General features: G+C 49.2%; 1 protein-coding gene across 3 annotated transcripts in view; it reads right to left on the bottom strand.

Moving 5' to 3' along the window:
• The window catches only part of IGSF3 (immunoglobulin superfamily member 3), a gene marked incomplete at both ends in the record, with an annotated part of 81924 nt that overhangs the window by 40592 nt on the left and 18153 nt on the right, over positions 1–23179 (bottom strand). The window lies entirely within an intron of this gene.

Below are 23179 nucleotides of genomic sequence, written 5' to 3'. Positions count from 1 at the left end.
ACTGCATCATATGCATACTTATATATTCTAGAGGGAAAGTCTATTTCAAAAGAATTATTCAAGGCCCAAAAGAGCCATGGTCAGTGGGCAGGTGAAGCTATCAGTCTCGGCTGTATTACTTACTTAATTGGTTTTCAAGACTGCTTGTCCAAGACAAGAGATACTTCAGCTGTTAAAGGTTAGACTCACAACCAAAACAACAAGACATTACTTGTCTGAGGATCATCCATATTCACTATGTTAAAATCCTAGTGAGCCTGGCTCCAGGTGACATGATTCAGCAGTTCATGACCAGGAAACAGCGCACACACCTCACATTCATTTTTTGAAACATGCCTTAGGATTCAGAGACATACATCTCTTATTACAGGATTCAATTTTTCATGTTCAAGATGTATGACTGAGCACGTATTCAAATATGTAGGCCATGGGAATAGGGCTCTCATGTGACAACTTGTATCAGCGAAATGCTTGTGGTATGACTCGAGGACATGAGTGCCAGCCCCACTCCTAAATGTTTTTTTACTTGTGACTCCGGGACACTGATTGACCAAATGGCCTAGAATATGGAAACAGGGCTCGGGTAATGGCTAAGCCGGCAGAGTGCTTGCCACGTAAGTATGAGGACTCAATTTTGATCCTCAGAACACACTTTTTAAAAAAAAAAAAAAAAAAATCTGAGTTCAAGGCGAGCCTGGTCTACAGAGTAAGTTCCAGGAAAGCCAGGGCTACACAGAGAAACCCTGTCTTGATAAACAAAAACAAACAAAAGGCTGGCTGTGGCAATGCCCACTTTAAGCCCTAGCTCTGGGGATAGAAATAGGCAGATTGCTGGGCCTTGCTGGGCCTTGTTGCCCAGCAATTCTAGCCTACTTGGTGAGCTACGAGCCAGCAAGATAGCATATAATCACAAAACCAAGGCTGATGGGGTCAGAGAGCCGGCTCAGTACTTAGAGCATTGGCTACTTTCCAGAAGATTTGGGTTCAGTTCCCAGCATCCACATGATGGCTCAAAACCATCTGTTAATTTTAGGTCCAAGGAATCCAACAACCTCTTCTGACGTCCACAGACATTAGGCACTGTCTCTGTCTCTCTGTCTGTCTCTCTCATACACACACACACACACACACACACACACAATACATACATACATACATACATACATACGTATACATAAATGTAGAAACAGAATACGGGGGTGACGTAACACACCATGTGCCAATCTCCTGGGAAACCCTGAAGAGCAAATAAAACTTGAAAACTGACAAATGAGTATTTTAAAATTTCATCTCTTACCAATATGAGATATTGATCTAAAAATGGGTCTCATGAAAGCTCCAAATATAGAAGTATTAAAAGGAACATTGACGTTTAACTCTGGGCTAAAGATGCAACATGCACAGAGTTCGTCCGTACACAGTGAAAACGTGCTGGAAACCCTGTCCCTGGAAAGAAGCAAAGCAGTCGCAATCCTGCACTGAGCAGCTGAGTGGAGAGGGCAGGGCTGCCTCTCGCCTGTTATAAGAACAGCGACAGCGACGTCTCCTGTTCTCCAGGTTCTCGTTCCCCCCAGTTTTTAAATTAGCAACTATATGGCACCTGAAGGTGAAGATGAATGAGGCTGGTGAAGGGCCCTGGCCTCACAGCTTTGCGCGCATCACCTCACCTGGACTCGTCTTCGACTGAATGAGGTCGATTTCATTATAGCCACACTTACCAGAGGAGGAAATGGTCTTCAAGGTTAAGTAACTTTCTCTATGACACCAGACGTGACTAATAGCTTTCCCAGGCGCCGTGGCTCAGTCAGTCTCCGAGATAAGTGATAAAGTGCCTATCTGCCCTGTAGCCTAGCTGGCCCTGAAGGAAATGGTGGGGTACCCAGAGAGCCCCAAGTGTCTAGGGGAACGAATCTAAACCAGGCCAGCTTCAAGACACACAGCCTCGAGACAGCAGAGGGCACAAAGGGTGTGGAACCAACACATTGGTGACTGCATCCAGGGGGACCGGAAGTGCAGGGCACAGGCAGACACACTCGTCATCTGGCCTCTGCAATCCCTGAACAGTATGTGACACACTGATCTACATACTCTGCACAGATGACGTGACCCTCACAGCAAATTATGAGTTATACAGGTTTGGTGCTGGTACAGTGCAGAGGCAGAGCCTGAAGCAAGGACTGGAGGGTGAGCAAGTGGGGCTGAGGGTACCTACACTAAATAAAGTACATTAAAAATGAAGGTCACGTCCGGGTCAGCGCTGTGTCGGGCTAACTAGGCTCCCGATAGGACGTGTGGGGTGCGGAGATAGTCAAGGCTCACTGTGTAACACCACAGGCCCATGAGCCTGTATGTATCATTATGACTGTCCCTTCAGAAGGGACCAGGAGCACAGGGGTGGGGAGGGATGAGACAAAAGAGGGTACTGGAATTAGGGGTGACAGGTGTGATCCAAGTGTGCAATGTATCTCCCAGCCTAGACTTGTCCTCAGCTAAGGCCTCAGCCATGCCTACTGTGCTCAACCCAAACTTCCCAGTCCACGTACTCTGTGAACATAACCTGGTGGCTGCTCTAAGCCGCTGAGTCTTCGGATGGCTTGTTACGCAGCAAAGCTAGCCAGTGCACACACTCCTCTCTCTCTCACTGTGGTTTCAGAGTCTATCATGTGATGGGCACCAAGATACAACCGTGAGGGGAGGATAAATAAGACAGTTTCTTCTAAGCTGGTATTCCCAACAGAAATGACAGCAACTACTATACTCAACAGGGTGTGTGCAAGGCGCCAGGTGAAACCCCCTCAGCCTGCTCCAAAAAGCTTCACAGAAGCTGGGGGCAGAGGGGCATCGGAGCCATGTTTCAGAAGATGTGGGACAGAACCTGACATCATCTCTGCTGTTCCAGACCGAGCAGGAAGCCGGCCTAGATCTAGCCTGTGACTTCAGGGCACTTCCATCTCAGTTAGAAGGTACTGAGAGACATATTAATAAAGGTGATCTTCCTCCAGGACTGGGGAGTTAAGGAAGGCACTGAAACAAACAGGGAGATGGATCAGATTCATATTTCTGAACCATTGCTCTAGGGCCAACTGGAAGACAGAGCAGAGGGCAAGGCTTTAGAAGCAAAGATACCAAATTAAGGGTAGAAGGAACCAACAGGAGGCCTGCCTGCTGAGAGGCTCAAGGGCAAGCGTATAATCCATTCATCTTTTTGGTCTTAAAAAAAAAAAGTGAATCTCCTCCAGTGGGTACCCAAAATAGAAATGGCCTAACGATGATTAATTAATGTTAAATTATTAATGCCACTTCTAAGAAGGTGTAACTACCAATGATTCACTTTGCCCCAGATGACTTTATGTCCCTGACTCCTGCAATGTTGAGTGACCTAGCACAAGGCCAGCTCCTGTTCAAGGACAGGGTGGGTCTCTGCTTCTAATGTTGCTAAACCACAGCTTGGAAAAACTGGAGACACCGAGCTCTTTACTTAGGTCAGAAGACCGGCTTTGCTTAGGGTTTTTGTTTGCTTTTTGTTTTTAATCAGAACATCACAAACTTGTCTGATCACTATACTAATCCTGCCCCTCTTCATCTCCTCAGACCGTCACAAATGAACTTCAGGGACAACTCTCTCAGACTATTGATAAAGGGCTGTGTGTGCATCACCAGTAAAACATGCAGTGTTGTTCAAATTTTTTATATAACTATTATACTTTAGGGGCTGAAGAGATGGCTCAGCAGTTACAAGTACGCGTTGCTCTTGCAGAAGAGCCCAGTTGAATTCCTAGCATCCACATGGTAGCTCACAACCAGCCATGACTACAGTTCAAAGGGGTCCAGCTCTTCTGACCGCCAAAGGCAGCAGACATTCACGTGGTGCACAAATACACATGAATCAAATAAATCTTAAAGCGCTTAAATAAATATGCAGATATACAGTATATCATCATAGGGTCATCTCCAATTGATGGATATCTGGATCATATATATATATGTTTGTATTTTTTCTTAGTAGTAACAAACTCCTTTTTACGTTCCATCTCTTTTCCTCATCTGAATTGATATGATTCCCTCGCTTTTGTCTCAGTGACCACTTAGTGTGTGCTCCAGTAAAAGGATTCCATTGCTCAGGCTTGCTTCCAGAAGCCCTCCCTTTTTCCTGCAGTGACAGGCTCAGCAGCACACAGCCCAAATACCACATCTCCCTCACTATCAACTCTGCCCGTCCCCTCCCCTCCTGAAGAGGTAAGGAAGTAGCCCAGACTCTTACCTCCCTTTCATCTCTCTCCTTCTCTCCCCCTTACAGCCATGTAAAGATGGCATAAAAGAAGCTTCCAGATGGATAGGCAACAGTGGACAGTCTGCAACCTGTCCTAAAACCCAATGCCCATGGCCACAGGGTAGATACTTCTCTCCACCCGGTTGGAGTCAAGGCAGCTGTCGATCACTGTGTTTCTGTCTGAATATAAGAGTATCTGAGTGTTTTCTGTTTTCTAGATGGGGGTGGATTAAAGGATAGGATCAAATTACTTGCCTGTAAATGCTCGCCTCATAATTACCCTGCCCACTCTTTCTCTGATCGCAGAAATGACAGAAACAGGCAGGGTTTAGGCTGCCTGCACAAAGGGCAGCCTCGTGGCACCACAATCTGGGTATAGAGACCACAGGCTTAGTGCAGGCTCCTGTAAAAGACCGTGGCAGAAAAGCAGCACAGGCCAGGCTTCACATCACCGTGCATCCGTAACTCCTGCGGCCACTACTGCGGGCCCTGGGCCCCCCAGTCTCCCCAGATTCTCCATCTCTGGCAAAGTAGCCACAGTGTCTCTGCATCTTCACTGGTCCTACCACACAAGGAGGCTCAGAAAAACTAACTCCACCTCGTCTTCTGGCATTTAGTCCTTTCCTGTGTGCCCTCCCTAAAGGTGCAGGGTGTCATCTGTCCGCCCTCAGTGCATGATGTGGCCACTAAAGGAGCCTGGTAGGCCTGGCCCTTGCTTAAAACAAGCCAGCAGCTTCCCTGGGGTGGGAGGGAGAGGAGGGGCGGCAGGGCAAGAAGGGCTTCTCCAATGGCCTTCGAAACAAGGCCTGGTTATGAAGGAGTCCCCACTGCTCTGGGAAATTCGGTCTGCTACATACATCAACACCCCGTCTTCATTCACCCTCGTACCCCAGCAGTGGGTTAGAAAACGGGGATACAGCCCTCGAGGAATAACAGGCTTTCAGTAGGGATGGCTGGAGAAACGGGGCCTTTCCTACTCCAGGAAGCCCCTGTGCAAATCTCCAATGCTCTTCTCACTTGCAGCAGGCTCTGCTAACCACTGCCTTCCTGACAAGGTCCCTCTGGTCCCCTGGAGGTGCCGAAGTGGGTCCCTCAGTAGTCAGGGGGAGTGAGCAGGGATGAGCCATACTGAGTGTCTGAGGAGGGGGAGGACCAGTAAGCACAGGCCGTGCATATGAACCGATGCATGGCAGGATTTCGGAGCAGCCCAAAGGATCAATGTCACTTGTCAGCTGGATGAGGAAGGGGGACTTGTCCCCCTGCTGTAGGAAGCACAGCTTAGAGAAAGCACTGGAGGAACCAGACTTGTTAAACATGAGGGGTTATTGGCTTCGAAGGAAAAAAATTACTGACACCTGCTCACCCGGAAGGCTGGAGTGGCTGTTGTCTGACAACCTGGTGATCTTTTTGCTCTTCTGTGGAGCCAGCCTTCCCGAATCCTCTTGAGCATTGTTTAGGCCCAGAGCTTTGTCTTTCAGTGAGAACCCCTCCTTACAGAGAAGCCCCATGTACTTTGCATCCGCCATCAACAGAATCCATCCTTATGCTTATTACAAATCCTTCCTCCTTAGGCCCTTACCCTGAGCGAGGTTTATCAATCAACAGAACACAGTCTTGCTGTAAAGGTCACACAGGTGCTTTGCCGGGGAGTTTCTATGTCGCTATACCTAAAGATTAGTTGTGATGATTGCCATGTGGAAACCTCCTTCCAAGGTTTTACTGGGCTTAAATGTGTAAGGAAAAAGAGACCATGAGGTGAGACTCTGGAAGTTTTGACCCACATCTGCTAACGTGGTGCTGACCCAAGTTTCATTCTCCACTTCATGCTGCTAGGTTCCCTGCCAGCCATGATGTTGGCAGGGCCCACGGCCTTCATCCAGCCAGAGTCTGAGCTCCAAGGGCTCGGCTTACATCACTGTTATTACATCCTTGCTGTTCTTAGTGCACTTGTGTGTGTGTGTGTGTGTGTGTGTGTGTGTGTGTGTGTGTGTGTGCGTGTGTGCTATGGCTCATGTGTGGACATCATGTGGCAACTTTGTGAGTCTGTTCTCTCCTCCACTCTGGGTGGCAGGTCTCCAAATTTGTGCAGCAAACACCTCAACCCCCTGAGTCACTTCAGTGGCTCAGTTTTGGGGTTTCCCTGGCTTTTTCTTTTAAAAACACTCCTCAATAGCATGGATCTCAATTGGCGTGTGGCATGGATTCATTCTACACAGGTTGAGCTGTGTGTGGTCAGACAGGAGTCTGTCATCCGGACGTCACTGCTTAGGGCAATGACTTAAACATGGGTGGCCAGGCTCCTGAAATACAACCAGCATTTCCCAGAGAGCAGTTTCTGCACTCAACTAAAAATAAATAGCTGTGAGTTCGAAAAGGTTCCTGGGGATTTCTCGAGCACCTGTCACTTGTAGTGACATCCACCATTCCCCTTTCCCTCGTCCCTGGCGTTCACTGTTGGTGGTCCAGGCTGATGCACACAGCCCTCACCCGTGGGAAGCCCTGAGGTTGCACAACTCAAGGACGACACACTGAGCCTGACTACACATAGGGAGTGACCTCTGGCGCCCACCTGGCCCTTGTTCTTCAGAGGAACAAATGCTAGTCAGCATCACAGACACACAAAGTAACCCTGGGGCAGAGATAAACCCTGGAGCAATCCAGAGAGGAGAGGACAGGGCTGGGGCAGGTGGGTGTGGCAGACTGTGCTGAGGGTGGAACTCACTAAAAAGAGGGGAGGAGGAGATCCACTAAGAAACAACAGGTCAGACAGGCTTGGCACACAGCAGGAAGCCAAGCACTTGGGAGACAGAGGCAGAAGGATCAAGAATTTGAGGCCAGCCTGGGCCACAGAGTGAGTCCTTGTCTCAACTCCTTAGAACAAAGAAGGCAAACCAAAGAATGTATTAAGTAAATCACAGCATCTCTTTACAAGCAAAGTATTATCTGGCCATTAGAAAAAATCACAGAAAAGATACTGGGGGAGTGGGCCCTGCAGTAGAGAGCTTTTGCAGAACTGTGTTTGAAGGTTCAGAGGTAATCAACATGGAAGTGCAAGTTTAATAACTCAGAAAATAAGTTTTCCCCCCGAAAAGTGAGTAAGTTCAGTCTCCCCACCAACCCCCCAAAATCACAGAGAAAAACATAAACATCTAAAAATGTGTAAAGCATGTTACCAAGTAAAAGGAAAAAAGAAGTTATAAAAGAAATTGCAAATAATTTTCTGGGAGAAAAAAACCCTACTCCCTCACCTTCCAAGTGCTGTGGGGTGACACTGGGCTCTTTAGCATCTGTGCAACACGTGTTCTAATACCACACTACATGGGTCACTCTATGATCACAGCAGTGGATCAGGCCAATTCCTAAAATCACCTGCTTTGTAGAGCCCACAAAAGGAGGCAGAGGGCAGTATTTTGATGCCGACCACTCTGAGGTTTGTGTAAATGTGATAGGAGTTGTGACCAAAGGCGAGAGGTGGGAACAAAGACGGGAAGAGAAGGATGTCTGGGTGAGCCAGGCAGGCGAGTGGGTGTCAGTGGCCCTCTGTGGTGTGTGGGTGTCCGCTGCCCTGTGCTTCAGATTCTAGCTGCTGCCTGGAGGGACAGATGTGACCTCATTTAGTTGTATTTTTTTAAGTCCAGCCACTTTCCTGAAAACTCCTCATTTTCTGAGTTGTTAAACTTTCAATTTCATGTTGATCCCTTCTGAGCCTTCGAACACTTGCTCTGCTGTTGACGTTTCCCAGTTGGATGCCTCCAGGCAGAATTAACAGATACCAGAGCCCTGATTCAGATCACCCTTCCAAGACATAGAGAGGGCACAGAATGGAAGATGACCCTAGGAATCCCGAGAAAGCAGAAACTGGAGCATTGATGTGCATGTGCGGCTTCCTCTGACTAACACTGACAGGCCAAGGATGGGACACACACTGGCGAGCTCTTTCTAAACCCCTGCAGTGAGGGCCCTACCGCAGCAGATTGGGGCTGTGAACATCTGCGGCTGGGCCTGACCCAGCAGGGTGGGTTCAAAGCTTCGGGAATGCAGATTCAGAATCGGTAAGGGCTCCCAATGTGCACCCCCCCCCCCATTTCAGAGTAGCTTAAGCCTTCCCTAGAAGCATTATCTGAAACCACCCTTCTTACCAGGATTTTCTTTGTTCTTGGTGGGGTGGTAGTTTTTCTGCTTGTTTTGCTGGGAGTGGGGGTTGTTTTTTTGAACTAGGATATAAGGCAGGCTGGTCTCCAGCTCACAGAAATCAGCCTGCCTCAGCCTCTTGAGTGCTACAGCTAAAGAGGTGACCCCATGCAGCTGGATCCTGGAAACCGGACTGGGGAGATCAGGGAACAACGAAAAGACAAACTCAGACACAGAAGAGCTGGGATAGGCTGGGCCCGCAGCTCTGATGGGGCAGAAGCAGCAGCAACTCATTGGTTGTACTCTGGTTTGAGTAAACAGATTTCTACAGGGAGTGGGGAGGCAGTTTAGCTAATGTGGGGAGGGGGTGTCTCTGCAAGGGCAAATCTCAGGCTGTAAACATCCCAGAGGGAGCTGCGGTGAGGTTTTCTGTATATTCAGTCAATAGCTCTCCTGGGACCAGCGGGTTTGCCTTAACCCATGGATCAAGGGCATTGGGGTCCTTCAGATGGCTGTGCTCATGTTCAAACACATCCTTTCAAGATTTCACCCACTTCCTAGAGGCATGCCCCACCTTGGCAGCATAAGGTTTCACTAGGAGAAACTGAGGAGCTGTCATTCCAGGCACCATCCAAACCTGAGTACACTCCTACTTCCATGGGCGCCCCTCATGTCATCTTGTGGAAAAGTGTGCTGCTCCCATTTTACAGACTGCAGGGACTGTACAGCCCAAGCATCCCAAACATGGCTCTCCCCATTTCCTCTGTGTGGTAGTTTGAATACGCTTGGACCAGGGGGTGGCACTACTTGGAGGCGTGGCCTTGTTGGAGGAAGTAGATCACTGGGCTTTGAAACCCTAGTCCTAGCTGCTCGGAAGCCAGTCTTCTGTTTGCCTTAAGAACAAGATATTTAACTCTTAGCTCCTCCTGCACCATGCCTGCCTGGACGCTGCCATGCTCCCACCTTGATGATCATGGACTGAACCTCTGAACCTGTAAGCCAGCCCCAATTAAATATTGTCCTTTATAAGAGTTGCTTTAGTCATGGTGTCTCTTCACAGCAATGAAACTTTAAGATACTCTGCCTGGCTAAAAACCAGTAGATAACATTCCTAAAGCTGACTGCCAAAGTCTATTCCCTTATTTAGCCACTTCCTCTTCCTGAGGCTGATCAAGGTTCAGCTATTAAAGTATTAAAGTCCAGCAGTCAAAGCCCCCCTAGGCAGCCCTAATTAACAGGCCCAATTAAAAGTGAACACCTCATCCAAATACGGGGTTCCCCCTTTACCTTTACAAACTGTCATTTGCCTATGGGCCATGGCTGTCTCCTCTCTATCCAAATAACTGTTGTCACCCCTCCCCCACTCCCAAGTTCAGTTCATTCATCCCATAAATACTTATGGCGCCTCTTCTTGGCAGAACAAGATGCTAAGTGGTCAAACTAAAAGACCACCCTCAGTCTAGGACGGAGAAAAGGCATATGGTGCTTTGAAGGATACATATTAGACAAAGTGAGGAGTCCTTTCCCAAAAGGAGGCAGCTAGGAAAGGCCTCACAGAAAGAAGGTGGATAAGTAGGGAAGGGGCGGAGTCAAAAAAGGCCTCACAGAGAGAACTTGGTATTTCCACACAGGGACACAGGATCTCTTTTAGGCAGTCTAAAGATAAAAGAGCCACACTGGGAACCTTCGGACGCAGAGGACAATGGCTTGTATTGTTGAGTGGCAGTGGCAGGCACACACAGGCTTAGAGGAAAACCATGAAGGAGCAGGGCATAGGAGCCTGATCTAGGGGCCCAGGATGCTGGCTGTTGAGCTTCATCCACGGAGGAGAAAAGGGGCGGAGCACTTCAAACTGTCTTAGAAGAAGGTCCGACTAGACACGATCAGGTCTAGAGCTGCTGGGGTCTCAGCTGGAGCAGTCAGGGCTGGAATTCGGGAAGCAGGGGGTGAGCAAGCTACAAGGGAGGTGCTACAGAAATGTGTCCAGGAGACAGGAGGTCATAGGGTGTCTTGAGAGCTGTCGGGAGCTCCTCCCTTTTGAGTGACTGCTGCTGCGGGGAATAGATACACCCAGCCTTGCAACTCTAAAAACCATCACCTACAGCCGGTGCTCAGCAAGACAGGAAGAAGAGACGGCAATCTCAGAGCTGGCGGGATGGCAAGCATTCTGACAGCAGGGAGCCTCCGCAGGCCACAATAACCTGCCCATCGATTGCAGAAGGATGCCAGAAGACAGTCAATCCAAGGCCACCTTAAAATACCCGCCATTCGACCCCCTCACAGTCCCTACCAGCCGCATACCCTGAAGCTCCCGCACAGCTTTGCTGGCCACAAAGGTCAAGGCAGAGGGAGTCACCAAAGCAGGGCCTGTTCCTGGAAAGCAGTGGACTCTGAATTTACACAGTCAACCAAGGAAGGGCTCGGGACACTCACTGAGAGGAGGCATTCATGCTGGAAAATAACCCTGGCAGGAGGGAGGGGGTTGGTCTCAGTGGCAGGCCAAGTGTTTAGCCTAGGGGAGGGGACTGGGTTCCCTCTTCAGCAACACACAAAACATCATGCCAAAAAAGGGGGGGGGGAGGAAGGGGGAGAGAGAGATCAATCGTCAGCTGTAAAGGCTGACACTTGACGGGCTGCACGTTTAAAATGCCTTTTTGAGAACCAAAACTCAGAGCTGATCAGTGCCCCCAGAAGAGTCCCACTCTGCTGCTGATGGGAAGATAGGGATCTGGGGAGAGGGCCAGCATCCCTCGGCAGCAGCAAGGCAGACCGCTATCAAGAGATGGGATTTAAGCAGCTCTGGTATCCATTCCAACATAACTCCTCCAGGTTGGGGGAGCACAGAACCACAGATCAATGAATGGGTATGCGCATCTGAGGGGTGAGAGTTCAATACTCCTCTCAATCTTTTCCCCAGATTCAGAAGAGGCACCAAAGGAGGTTCAGCTCTAGCGGGTGAAAAGGGAGATTATGCCCATTAATTGTTGCTGACCTTGTCTGGCAGGATGACCTGGTCATACCTGTACAGCCTCAAGGCTCCACCCCGGTGCATGGGGCAAGCAGGGCAGGCCCAGGAAAATGAAAGGCCGCCGTGAGACAGAAGAGGCTTTGGAGAAATTCACAAGTGTGTTTACTGGGTGTTTGATTTACTTGCCAAGGCAAAATTCCAGAAGAGCGAGTCTGAAACCCATGTAGATCTCCACTGCTGCAAACCCTGCCAGACTCACTGTAAAGTAATGAAGTTTGTGGACGCTTGCAGAGAAAAATAGCTTCAGATGCTGTGGCTCAATGGTGCGCACTGCAGAAACACAGCTCTTGGCTTCCTCGAGCTACTTTTGGTATTACCCAGAGTTCCGTGGCAATCTGTCCTTTGAAGGCCAGCTAAGAAGTTAGCCCCGGGCCTAGGCAGGGCACACAGTCCCATAATCCAACCACTGTGGATGCCAGGGTTCAGGCATTTCTCTCATAGCTGAATCAAGCGTTTCCCTCTTCCAGGGCATTGGTTTCGGGGGGGGGGGGCCTCACAAAATATCACAATCTACCCCATAATATTCAGCCAGTGTTCCTTTGGGTTTGAGGGCATTGTGTGTTGCAGGAGTGAATCTGACATTATAATTTCCTTTCTATGGATAAATTCTCTATATTCCAACTTTAAAAAAACAAAACACAGATAATCCTTAAAATCTCATCTGAGCTCCAAGACTGTGTTAATTCCAAAAACCGAACTGTGCGATTCAAAGCACCTGTGTTTCCTAACTTACACACTCCTTCCTGCCAGAAAAAGACACTCCCTTACATGATGGGAGGGGGATCGTGCAGACTCATAGTCTTAGGATCAAAACAACTCTGAGAAACCGTAGAAAGCCAGATGAAGAACAGCGTGGAAGGATCTGACTGGAATTAGACGCAGCAGCACTGAAAACTGCAGGTTTAGGAACAGCCGGGCAGAATCCAGAGCTGAGGTTATCCCTGAGCCTGCAGGCTCTGCCTTCCCTGAAATGGGTAGCCTGCTCTGGAAGAGATGCCCATGGCCCTGGCAAGGCCTCCAGGCTATGGGGCTGAACCCAAAGGCTTCAAACGATGGGCTGGGCTCGGGTGTGGGCAGTTCACACGAGAGTTGAAACCGGTGGAGGGCAGACACGGGAAGCGCATGAGAAACTGACTTACTCTGAGCAAACTCTTTTTTTCTTTGCAGCAGGGTTCACTGTGCAGCCCCTGGAACTCACCATGAACCACGTCTTACACTCAGATCCACCTGTGATGGGATTAAAGTCTGTATCCACACCCAGCTTTCTTCTACTCCTTTTAGGTAAGAACATATATATGCATTGCTTACTCAGAAATACATGAATAAAAATTCAAGCTAAAGTAAACAAGGGAGATGGTAAAAAAAAAAAAAAAAAGAAAAAGAAAAAGAAAAAAAAACAGACTAATAATTTTAAACTTTCCTAATAAAATATTGCTTTAAAGTATCTTTGGGTAACAAAGAAAAAAAGGAAGGAAGGAAGGAAGGAAGGAAGGAAGGAAAGAAAGAAGGAAGGAAGGAAAGAAGGAAGAGAAGGGGGAGGAAGAAAAGGGTTGAGGGGTGGCTGGAGCAAGTAGGAAAAACACTAGAAAACAAGAGCATGGTCTGACCCAGCCCGCCTCCTTTCCGTCCTCACTTGCCCACAGCAAACACCCATGTCTACCCTGGCTTGTACCCAGAATGCCTACTGATGTTCTTCCATCCCTCGAACAGCCCTGGGTCCTCTGCCGATCTCCTGTCTCCTGACTGCCAATGCCCACCTTTAACCATGCAATGAGGCAGCTCACCTGCTCACGTCACTTCCCCACGTGAGCCAACAGTGCGCGTCTCAAGTCCATAGCAACAATGCCCGCCTCCTCACCTGGCTGACAGGTGACACTGATCCCACCGGAAGGGTGGGCTCCGTGCAGTCTGATGAGCTAGAATTCTAGCAAAGTCACACTCTGGGACTTCAAGTCTAGGTGAGAAAAGTTGTACAACTTCTGCAGGCAATCGAGTATGCTCATCTGGAGCTGGGAGCTACTGTGTATACTTTGGCTCTGCGTCCACCATACTCTGAAGAAGCCTGAGCTAGCGCCAAATTCCTAGGGTCTGCGGACCAGTCTGCAACCTGAGCTAAAACCAGCCCATCCCATGAAAGCCACCAAGACTTGAGGTACTTACCATGGCCTTCCTTCTGCCTCTAAGCAGCAGGCCTGGAAACCCTGCCCCTCCCCCCATCCCTTCACTCACACTTTCTCACTGGACTCAAGGCCTGGAGCCACAATTCCAGACACTAGATAAATTCACCACCTCAGCCTGCTCCGCCTGCACCTCAGACCGTCCAGCACGATGGCTTCCCCTTGCTCTCTTTCTGGCCTCCGGGAATCCTCCTTCCCCAAGCTGACCCTTACTCAAGAACTGTCCCTAACTCTGCTCATTCATAACACCTGGTGGCCAGCCCTGGCCCTCTTTCTCCCTCCTCCTGTCACAGCCTGGCCACCTCCCCAGGCGCCTGTACCTGGGGCTTCATCAGCCGCCTTCTAGAACATCACCCTTTCCAACTCCCCACACACAGAGGAAAAAAAGACTATTTTTTATTTCCCACCCACAGTGTTCCAGAAAAGACTTAAGGCTCACACACCAAGAATTCTCCTCTTCAAACACCATAATGCCCATCCTTTTGGGAGCATCGAACTATAGACCCACTATTGCAAGAATTAAATAAATGCCTGCCCATGGAGTCTCTGGCCTGCATCCACAACAGGATGGGGAGCTCAAAGCACTTCAAGTCCTTCACCTGGGACTAGGCCTGTTCTCCACACTTCAACCAGCTCATGGCTAGTTACAATTTAAAGCCCTTTTGTCTACTCTGCTGGGAAACTGCCTGCACCTCCTCCTCCAGGAAGTCCTCCAGAGCTCTGAGTCCACACTACACTGAAATTTCCCTATATACTCACCTACCTCACTGGGTTGAAGGCTGCCACCATGTAGAGTCTTATCTTACCTCATCCTGTGTCCCCTCAGTGCCCTAGAAGGTCAGTGCCCAATATAAATGCTTTTGAGATGAATCACCAGCCTTTCTCCTGCAACCCCCAGCCCAGTGCAACAGCAGTTTAAACAACAGCACTCCCTGTCCCATCAAACCACACTCCGTCCCTGGGAAGGAGCCCTCCCCCAGCGAGCCTACCTTTCTCTGTGCCACATGTGTGCCCTGCTATCCTCTTGTCATGAACACTTCTTCCCATTTAGGCTGCAAACACATCAAGAGCAAAGGCCAGAGACTTCTGAGCCCAGGTCCTACATCTGAAGAAATGTGCTCAAGTCACTAACAAAATAAGGTGGTGTGTGTGTGTGTGTGTGTGTGTGATGTTGGGTCTACAGGCTAGAAATACCAGTACTAGATCCCCAGACCCTATATAATAAAAGCTTCCAAAAAAAAATGGTTGGCTGAAGGAATGAATGGTCACCCTGCTTCAGAGGGGATGAGGTCTGCTCTGTCCCCTTTGCACCAGGCACCGGGGCAATCACCAGCAAACCCTCGAGGGGATACCAGGTACATCTTCCTGGCAACACAGCACCCTCCCCTGATCAGCCCTGGATTTTTCACCGCCCACCCCTTCCATGATCCAAATGCAGGATTCCATGGGAGGGTCTGGACAGCATCCAGGACTATTAATCTTCCAGGCTTTGAAACAAAGTGTGACAAATGGCTCTGCAGATCTACTGGGCCATGGTACAGAGCAGATGGAACTACAGTTCACACCACCAGCTCAAATTCTATCTAATACTCTTTCAAATTAGGGCATTTTATCTAGAAATTTTATAAAAAGCATTGTTTGAGGGTAGGATTACACTTGTAAGTTTGCCAGCTGCCTTCATGGATCAAAGAGTTCCTTCAGTCTCCTCTCTGCACCTGACCAAAGAGCCCAGACGTGAAGAAAGATGGGTTTCTAGGGTGCAGAGTTGTAAAGTAACCAACCAAACACACACACACACACACACACACACACACACACACACAAGCTTGACTGCCTATCTATATAGACATCTCTCCAGAATGTCTCTACTGACAACGGCCCAGGTGAGAGGCTTTCCCTCCGGGACCTGGGGTGTTACTCAGTGGTAAGGAGCTTGGTTAGCATGTGTAAGACCTAGACCAGGTTCCAGGCAGGGAGAGGAGGAGGGAGGGAAGAAGAAAGGGAAAGGAGGGCATGGAAGGTGGGAGGAGGGGAAGGAAGAAGGGAGGGGAGAAGAGGAGGGAGGGGAATAGGAAAGGAGAGGGGAGAAGAGAAGAAAGTCCTTTTGAGCTGGCACCAACAGGGCTCTGAGGTCTTGGATATGGGACAAACTCAATCTCATGTATCTATTCAGTGGGTAGCAGCTGAGTGTGCACCACCAACAGGATGTTGGCACTGGTACCAACACTCCAGGACATCATGGCCGCAGTCTGCTCTTACTGGCCAGGGTTACAAACAGGTTCCAGCCGGTCGATGGCCCTCAGTGTGTTGTCAGAACTGCAATTCTGTTCCTCTCCAGGTCTGACCAGGATGGAGCAAGCAGGCCCAGGGATACAAGACAGCACTGTTGGGGGCTTCATTGCACAGGCGATGCCTGCCAAGTAAAACCCTCCACCTATCCCACCCGTCTCCGCTGCACAGTGTGCATCTGGATTCAGAGTCCAGCAGACCCAAACTGTTGGCCTTTCCTCTTCTTGCCAATCTGAGCACCAGCTGCCCTTCTTGCTTTAGAATCATACAGTAAGGACTGAGCATATGGCCTGGTGTAAAGCACCCAACTAGCATGGTGAGACTCTGGGCTTTAATCCCCAAGACCATGAAGACTAACAGACACAGACATGCAGACAGATAGACGGACACTCAAATTAGTATAATTCCTACTTTCACCAAACTTACTAGGAAAATGTGGTTAAGAGTAGATTCCCTCGACACACCAAGACAGAATTCTGAAACCATCCTTCCTCTGCAACATTCAAGGTCTCACTGGATTTTGGAGGTAATCTGCACTGGCTCCAAACAATATACCCCGCCAGGCAGATCAAGTACAAACTTGTCCAGACACTCAAGGCTTTGACCTTTTTTGAAAAAAAATAGTACCTCATGTAGCCCAGGCTGGACAGAAACTCATAAAGCTGAGGATAATCCTGCTGCCTGGGCCTCTGGGTTGCTGGGATGGAAGATCGGTGCACAGGTATGTACTAATATACATGGCTCAGGGTGTTGATTTTCTGGCCCCATTACACCTCTTGTTGCCTGACTCCCACTGACCCCCCCCCCCAAACACTAGTCTCTGACCTGGTGACCTAATGCCACCACCCTCAAGCCCAACTTATAATTCACAGCTCTAGGTTTTTCCATATATAGTCCTTTGTGGGCAAACAATAAACAAGAAGGAAGAGGATGGAAGGGACAAAGTACAGAAGAAAGAGAGGACAGAAGGAACAATGGGGAGGGACAGCAACCAGCTTGACAGCCCAGGCCCTCCACTAAGGGCTTTCCATGTGACTGCATTCAGCTCCACCACAGACATACATGTAGATACCACGAGTCCAATGGGGCCAGCACATCTGCCCAGGGTCCCACAGAGCATGTGCAGCCTGAGCCATTCCATCTCTACCCATGTGGCCTCCAGGGGAGTCCCAGAAAAGGAGACAAGCACGGGATTAAGGACAAAGCAGATTTAGTGCCAATGTATGATGGGAGGGTAGCTCACCCAGGAGACACCTTGACCAGAGTTCGGAATGATCAGGAAAGTCTTGCAGCCCAGAAGCAAGTACCAGGGAGCACCATTCTATTCTATATGATTGGTCAGAACCCTTGTGGAGCTAGGGACAGCAGTGCAGTCACTGAGATGGGGTATGGGGTCTGCTGGAAGGAAGCCGCAGAGGTGAGCCAGAGGTGATGGGCTCTGTCCTGTAACATCTATTCAACCCTTCCTTCTTACCCATCTAGAGCCCACTGTTCCTCACATTCCATTTCTTCCACGCCCATCCTTCCTACTGTGTGCAAACCACAGGTGTGGAGACAGATGTGAGCCAACTGTAGGTGACAGCCGGAAAGCAAGCCACCTTTCAGATCTGACTCGCAGAGGCCTGGGGCACTCCTGGCTCAGCCTTCTGTCTCCACGGTTCCTACCTTCTCCAGGAGGAAAGGAGTACGTGTGTGTGTGTGTGTGTGTGTGTGTGTGTGTGTGTGTGTGTGTGCATATAGCACATGTCACAGAGCGTGTTGTTAGAGAACAAGTTACAGGTGTCAGTGCTCTCCTTCAATCGGCTGGGACCTGGGAACCGGACTCTCGGTTATCAGCTTTGGTGTCACGGACCTTCACCCATGTATCCATCTCACCAGCTTCCATTTACTTTTGAGTCAGGGTTTTGCTGTGTTGCCCAGGCTAGCCTGAAACTCCTTCCCCCACCCTCTGAGTAGCTGGGACTACAGACAAGCAGAGTTATACTTGGCTTTCTTTTTCAGTGGGGAAGATTTTTAAGCATTCAGCAGGTATAAGTAACAAACACCCATGTACATCCATGGTGTGCCAAACCCTAACATGTCGCTCCCTTTGCTCTAGGCCAGTAGTTCTCAACTGTCCTAATGCTGTGACCCCTTAATACAGTTCCTCATGTTGTGGTGACCCCAACCATAAAATTATTTCATCAGCACTTCATATATCTGATATGCAGACAGACTTAGGGGACCCCCTGTGAAAGGGTTGTTTGGCCCCCAAAGGGGTGCTGACCACAGGTTGGGAACCGCTGCTCTACGTTTTGTCCCCAGGAGGAGAGCACTGTAGATTCAGATCAGGTTCCTATTTTGTCACTTTCCCAATCCTGTCACTCCCACCTGCCCCAGAGCAGCCATAGGTATCAGTCACACTCACACACACTTACTGCACCACGGTAACCAACACAGAGCTTTGCACGTCTTAAAACTGTCAAAGTGGCATCACTCTGCAGGTATCCTGCCTTTTCTGGCTTGAGGAAGCCTTTTCTACAGTAATCCTGTTGACACGGGTCAAAGCCTTCGTTTCCACTGCTGTGTGCGCCGGCTGTACCAACTGTGGGTGCTGCCCAGTGAACTCATTTTCCAACCGAGGGACTTTCATCCGGCCTGTGACTTTCCACTGCAGTCTAGTCTTCTAGCTGTCCCCGAGGGACCTCTCCCCTACACCAGCATTGTTCAGATCTCTGTAACTACGCTACCCCTGATTTATAGTCCCCAGACAGCATTCCGGTGTTCTGAACTTGTGTCTTCCTCAACTCAAACTACTGTCTGACATTTCCGCTGATCTAGTGGGATTGAAAGGTTGCCTTCTTGTTACTCTGAAAATGAATTTTTTAAGTGGAAAAATAAATGCCTAATAAATTCAGCTTAACAGACAAGAGTTTTGAACAGTACATGGGAATACACTAGCAGACCTTGTATTCTCTTGGACATCATATGGGGAGGGGGTATGCAAAACAAGCTGAGGGGAGCTGGAGAGATGGCTCAGTGGTTAAGAGCACTGACTGCTCTTCCGGTGGTCCTGAGTTTAATTCCCAGCAACCACATGGTGGCTCAGGACCATCTGTAATGAGATCTGATGCCCTCTTCTGGTGTGTCTAAAGACAGTTGCAGTGAACTCACATAAATAAAAATAAATTAGAAAAAAAACAAAAACCAAGCTGTGCCATGAGCTGACAACTGTGAGAAGTGCGTGCATGGAGTTTCATTATCTGACTCCGGCCCCCGTCCCGACATTTACCACAGTGGTAAAGAAGGAAGGCTGTGATGTCTGCCCAGACTGTCCAGAGAAGGGCAAGGGTGACTGTTGAGGGGGTGGGGAGCAGAGGCTTCTACAAGTACAGGTGGTATCTGCAGGTGAGGCTAAGGGGAGGCCTGGAGAAGTTTGTGAGTTGTGCTATGTTTTCACTCAGAAGATAACCAACACTAGCAAACTCACACTCCTAGTGACCCTGTACAACCTGGCAGCACTTAGCAAAATGTTTTGAGATGATATCAAAAACCCTAAAGCTAGAGAGATGGTTCAGTGGTTAAGAGCATGTACAGTTCCTGAGTTCAGTTTCCAGCACGCAAATTAGGCAGCTCACAACTACAGCTCCAGGATTTGGATACCTCTGCCCTCTCTGGGCACCTGCACTCTTTATGCACAAGTGCATGCGCGCACTCGAGCACACACACACACACACACACACACACACACACATACACACATACACACACACACACACACGCACACACACACACACACTTTTAAAAAAGGAATTTGAAAACTAAGTAATTTTTTTTTAAATCACTAAAAGCCAGGGATTGTGACATATGCAGACACAGGCAGATCTCCCTAAGCTCAAAGCTAGCATAGTCTATATAGTAAAATCCTGTAGAAAGAAAGGTAGATAGGTAAGAAAGAAAGAACTCAAAATTTTAGTACTAAATTTTTATTTGAAATAGACCATTTAAATTTTTATATTCTTCATTAAAAAAAACATTTGTCCAAATTATTATTTGAAACACAGGCCAGAGAAATGTCCCCATATGTAAAAGCACTTGCCACACAAGCCTAGCAACCTAAGTACAATCTCCAGAGCCCACAAATGTTCTGGGAAGCAGCTGTAATTCCAGTACTCAGGCAGAGACAAGAGAATCACCTGGAAGCTAGCAGGCCAGCTACACACAAACATAAGGCAAAGAGGCAGAAACAGGTGGACAGAAAGAACCCACTACCAAAAACCTGTCCTCTAACCTCTACATTTGCACACAAGCCTGTAAAAGCACAGGGATGCACACATGTGTGTGCACAAACATGCAGGCACACACACACTTATAAAACTCTTCACTTGGGGGAGGGGCACTGAGTTTGCTGGGTTCTGGGCAGGAGGGAAATTCTGGGGTCACTTGGCAAGGATAAGAGATCAAGCTATCTTCTTCCAAATGGAAATGCAATGATAGTCAAGAACACCAGAATTCCAGATCTCCTGGCATCTGGGAGGAAACCCTTGCCTAATGAAAGGGGTCCAGGAGCAGAGGTTGGTCAGGGTTCCCAGCAGAAGCTGAGAAACATTAAACAGAACAGCAGAGCATGGTGATTCCCATCAGTGACCCAGGACTGGGAAGAGAGGCTGAGGCAGGAAGACTATGAATTCCAGGCCATCCTGAGCCACAAAGTGAGACCCTATCTAAAAACAACCAGAGTGGGATTCAAGACATTTGCCCTGGAAGGAAACAAAAATTCTTCTCGTACCAGTAAGTACCAGTAAGCACACTGGCTCAACAGGGCAGGGAGGTACACAAGAAAAAAAGCCCTATCAGGAATCTGAGCCCATGGACTGAAACAGGGAACACGGAGACCATTGGCTAGTGTCCAGAAGCCAGGGCGCTGGCATGCAGCAGGCACAGGACTGCTCTGCAGAAGCACTTCCACGGCAGTACCATCCCTCATTTCCCTGTGCTAGACCCTGGAGCCCTGGGAGCAGATGTCAGCAGGGCCTCCTCCTCGGGGCCACTTGCCAAGAAGCTATGGGCAAAACTGCCTGGCAGCATCATTCCTGGGTGCCTCTGCCCAGTATGGCCTAAGAACATCTCCCTACCTGGACCCTCTCTGTCCCAAAGTGGGCAGTTCTCCCATCCCCACCTCTGCCCCTGAAGCAATTATCTATTAACCACAGGGACTTTTCTACCCAAGAGGCTGCCAGAGGAGGCAGCACCTCTCTGGAGCTTTCTTTACTCCCCGGTGCAATGAGATCATCTGATTCTGTTCTCTCATCTTACAGAAAAAAAGCTATGAGCCCAACCTCTGCACTCCCTGCTCATCCTAACTCCTGAGAGGACCCGGGACCTTAGGTTTCCTGGTTCCCAAATCCACTCTTGTCTCTGCTCTCAAGACCCATTTAGAAGCCACCCCTCTGTGTGGCATCACAGCTATCTCTCCCTAAAACTTCCAGGCCATCGACATCCCCACACCCACCTATGCCCAAAGGCAAGAAGGAGCCAGCCTGCCAAATCAATCCTGAGCACATGGTCCTCTTGGACAGGGTTACAGGGAGAGACAGTAGGTGGCTTTCTGAGTGCTGCCTTTGCCTCCAGTTAAGCACATGCTCAAGAGACAGGGCCACCTCTAGATGTCACACTGTCACATAGGTTAAAAGGCTTCTGATGTGACACATCCTCTCTCTGCCTCATGAGACTAAATGGGACTTCTATCCATGGTAAGAAAGACAAAGTCTGGAAAGGCCAGATTAATCTACAGTTGCTGGTGCTGGTGGGAATAGGGAGGGGCCAGGAAGAATGTCCCATCTCAGACCTTCATCCTGGCAGGCCGGCCAGCTCACCTGCCTACCTCTGTCTTTCCCAGACATGCATTGCTGAGGCTACCTCCAGACACACATACTGCAGGATGAGCTTCACAATAGGCACGCTGGCCGAAACAACAGTCCTTTAGGAGACGTGCGCTTTCCTTCACTGGGGCCTCTGAATCAGAGAAAGCCTAATTATCAGTGGGGCCCCCTCAGGAAACGCTGCCTCAAATAAGGGAATAAAAAAGTAAATCCAACCACATGTTCCTGTGGTCCCTCTCCTTTTCAGACTCCGCACTGAGTAGAGCTGTAACCTGATAGTGCCCCTGTCTGGTTTTGGCTCTTTCAAAACACAGGGGACCTTGCAAGAAAGCAATGCAGGAAACTACAGTCTGGCTGCCAGTCAAGAGTAGCCCTGAGCAGGGAGAGCCAGGCCTGAAATGGGCCATAAAGCAGGGACAGCCCTTCACAACCTCGACACCAGCAAACAGCAACACACACATACACGCGCGCGCGCGCGCGCACGCACACACACACACACACACACACACACACACACAGCTACAGAGATGCCTAGGCAGCATCCCCAGTGTCCCCTGGCCTCCTCACTCAGGTGTCTGTAACTCCATCTCTGGCCAAGAGCCAGCATCTTAAGTGTCCACAAAAACATGGGAAGTGGGCCACACAGCACAGATTGTTCCAGGACCCACCGAGTACAAGTGGGTCCCCATTTGAGCAGAGGGGAGCTCCACCAGTGAATCTTAATGACAGCCAAGGCCATAACAGAGATGAGAGCCAGCAGCAGGAGGGGGCGTCCTTTGGGGAAAGCAGCCATGTACTGGCTAAGGGTTTCCCCAAGGAAACATCTCCACCATCAACTGGCTCCCTGCGGGTTACACTCTGCCTGACACCCTACGTTAAAAGGCAGGCTCACAGTACAGGGACAAGCACTGGTCAAAGACACTGTAATGTAACAGGAGAGGTTCTGGGTTCGAAGTCAGGTTTCAGGTTCTTTCCTAGTAGGACTGGTGAACGTGCAGGTTGGTGCGGTCACTGTGGAAAACAGTCTGGATATCCCCTATAAAGTTAAGCATAAGGTTACTGGGTGGCAGCAATCACATCCCTAGGCATCTACCCAAGAGAAACAAAAGTCTAGGTTCACTCAAATACCTAACTGTCATGACAGTTTTGTTCTTAATAGCTACAAAATGGAAGCAACACAAATGTCCAGCTGCTTCTCGATGGAAAACATGTGGTACAGAAGCCATGGATTTGGGAAATCCCTGAACTCAGGGAAGCCATGCATGTGGGAAAACCAAGGACACATGGAAGTCAGAAGACACACTTGCTGCTTGCTGGAGTGTGGGGTATAGGAACTGCACAAAGCAGGGGTTTGGTGGCCACAACCCGACCACTCTACTCAGGGTCAACCACTTGCTTCAGCATCTCACTTCCTGGACCCTTG

This window comes from Micromys minutus, assembly GCF_963924665.1.
Source record: "Micromys minutus genome assembly, chromosome: 4".
NCBI lineage: Eukaryota > Metazoa > Chordata > Mammalia > Rodentia > Muridae > Micromys > Micromys minutus.
Note: the sequence above shows the minus strand (reverse complement) of the source record. Positions and strands in the feature narration are given on the sequence as shown.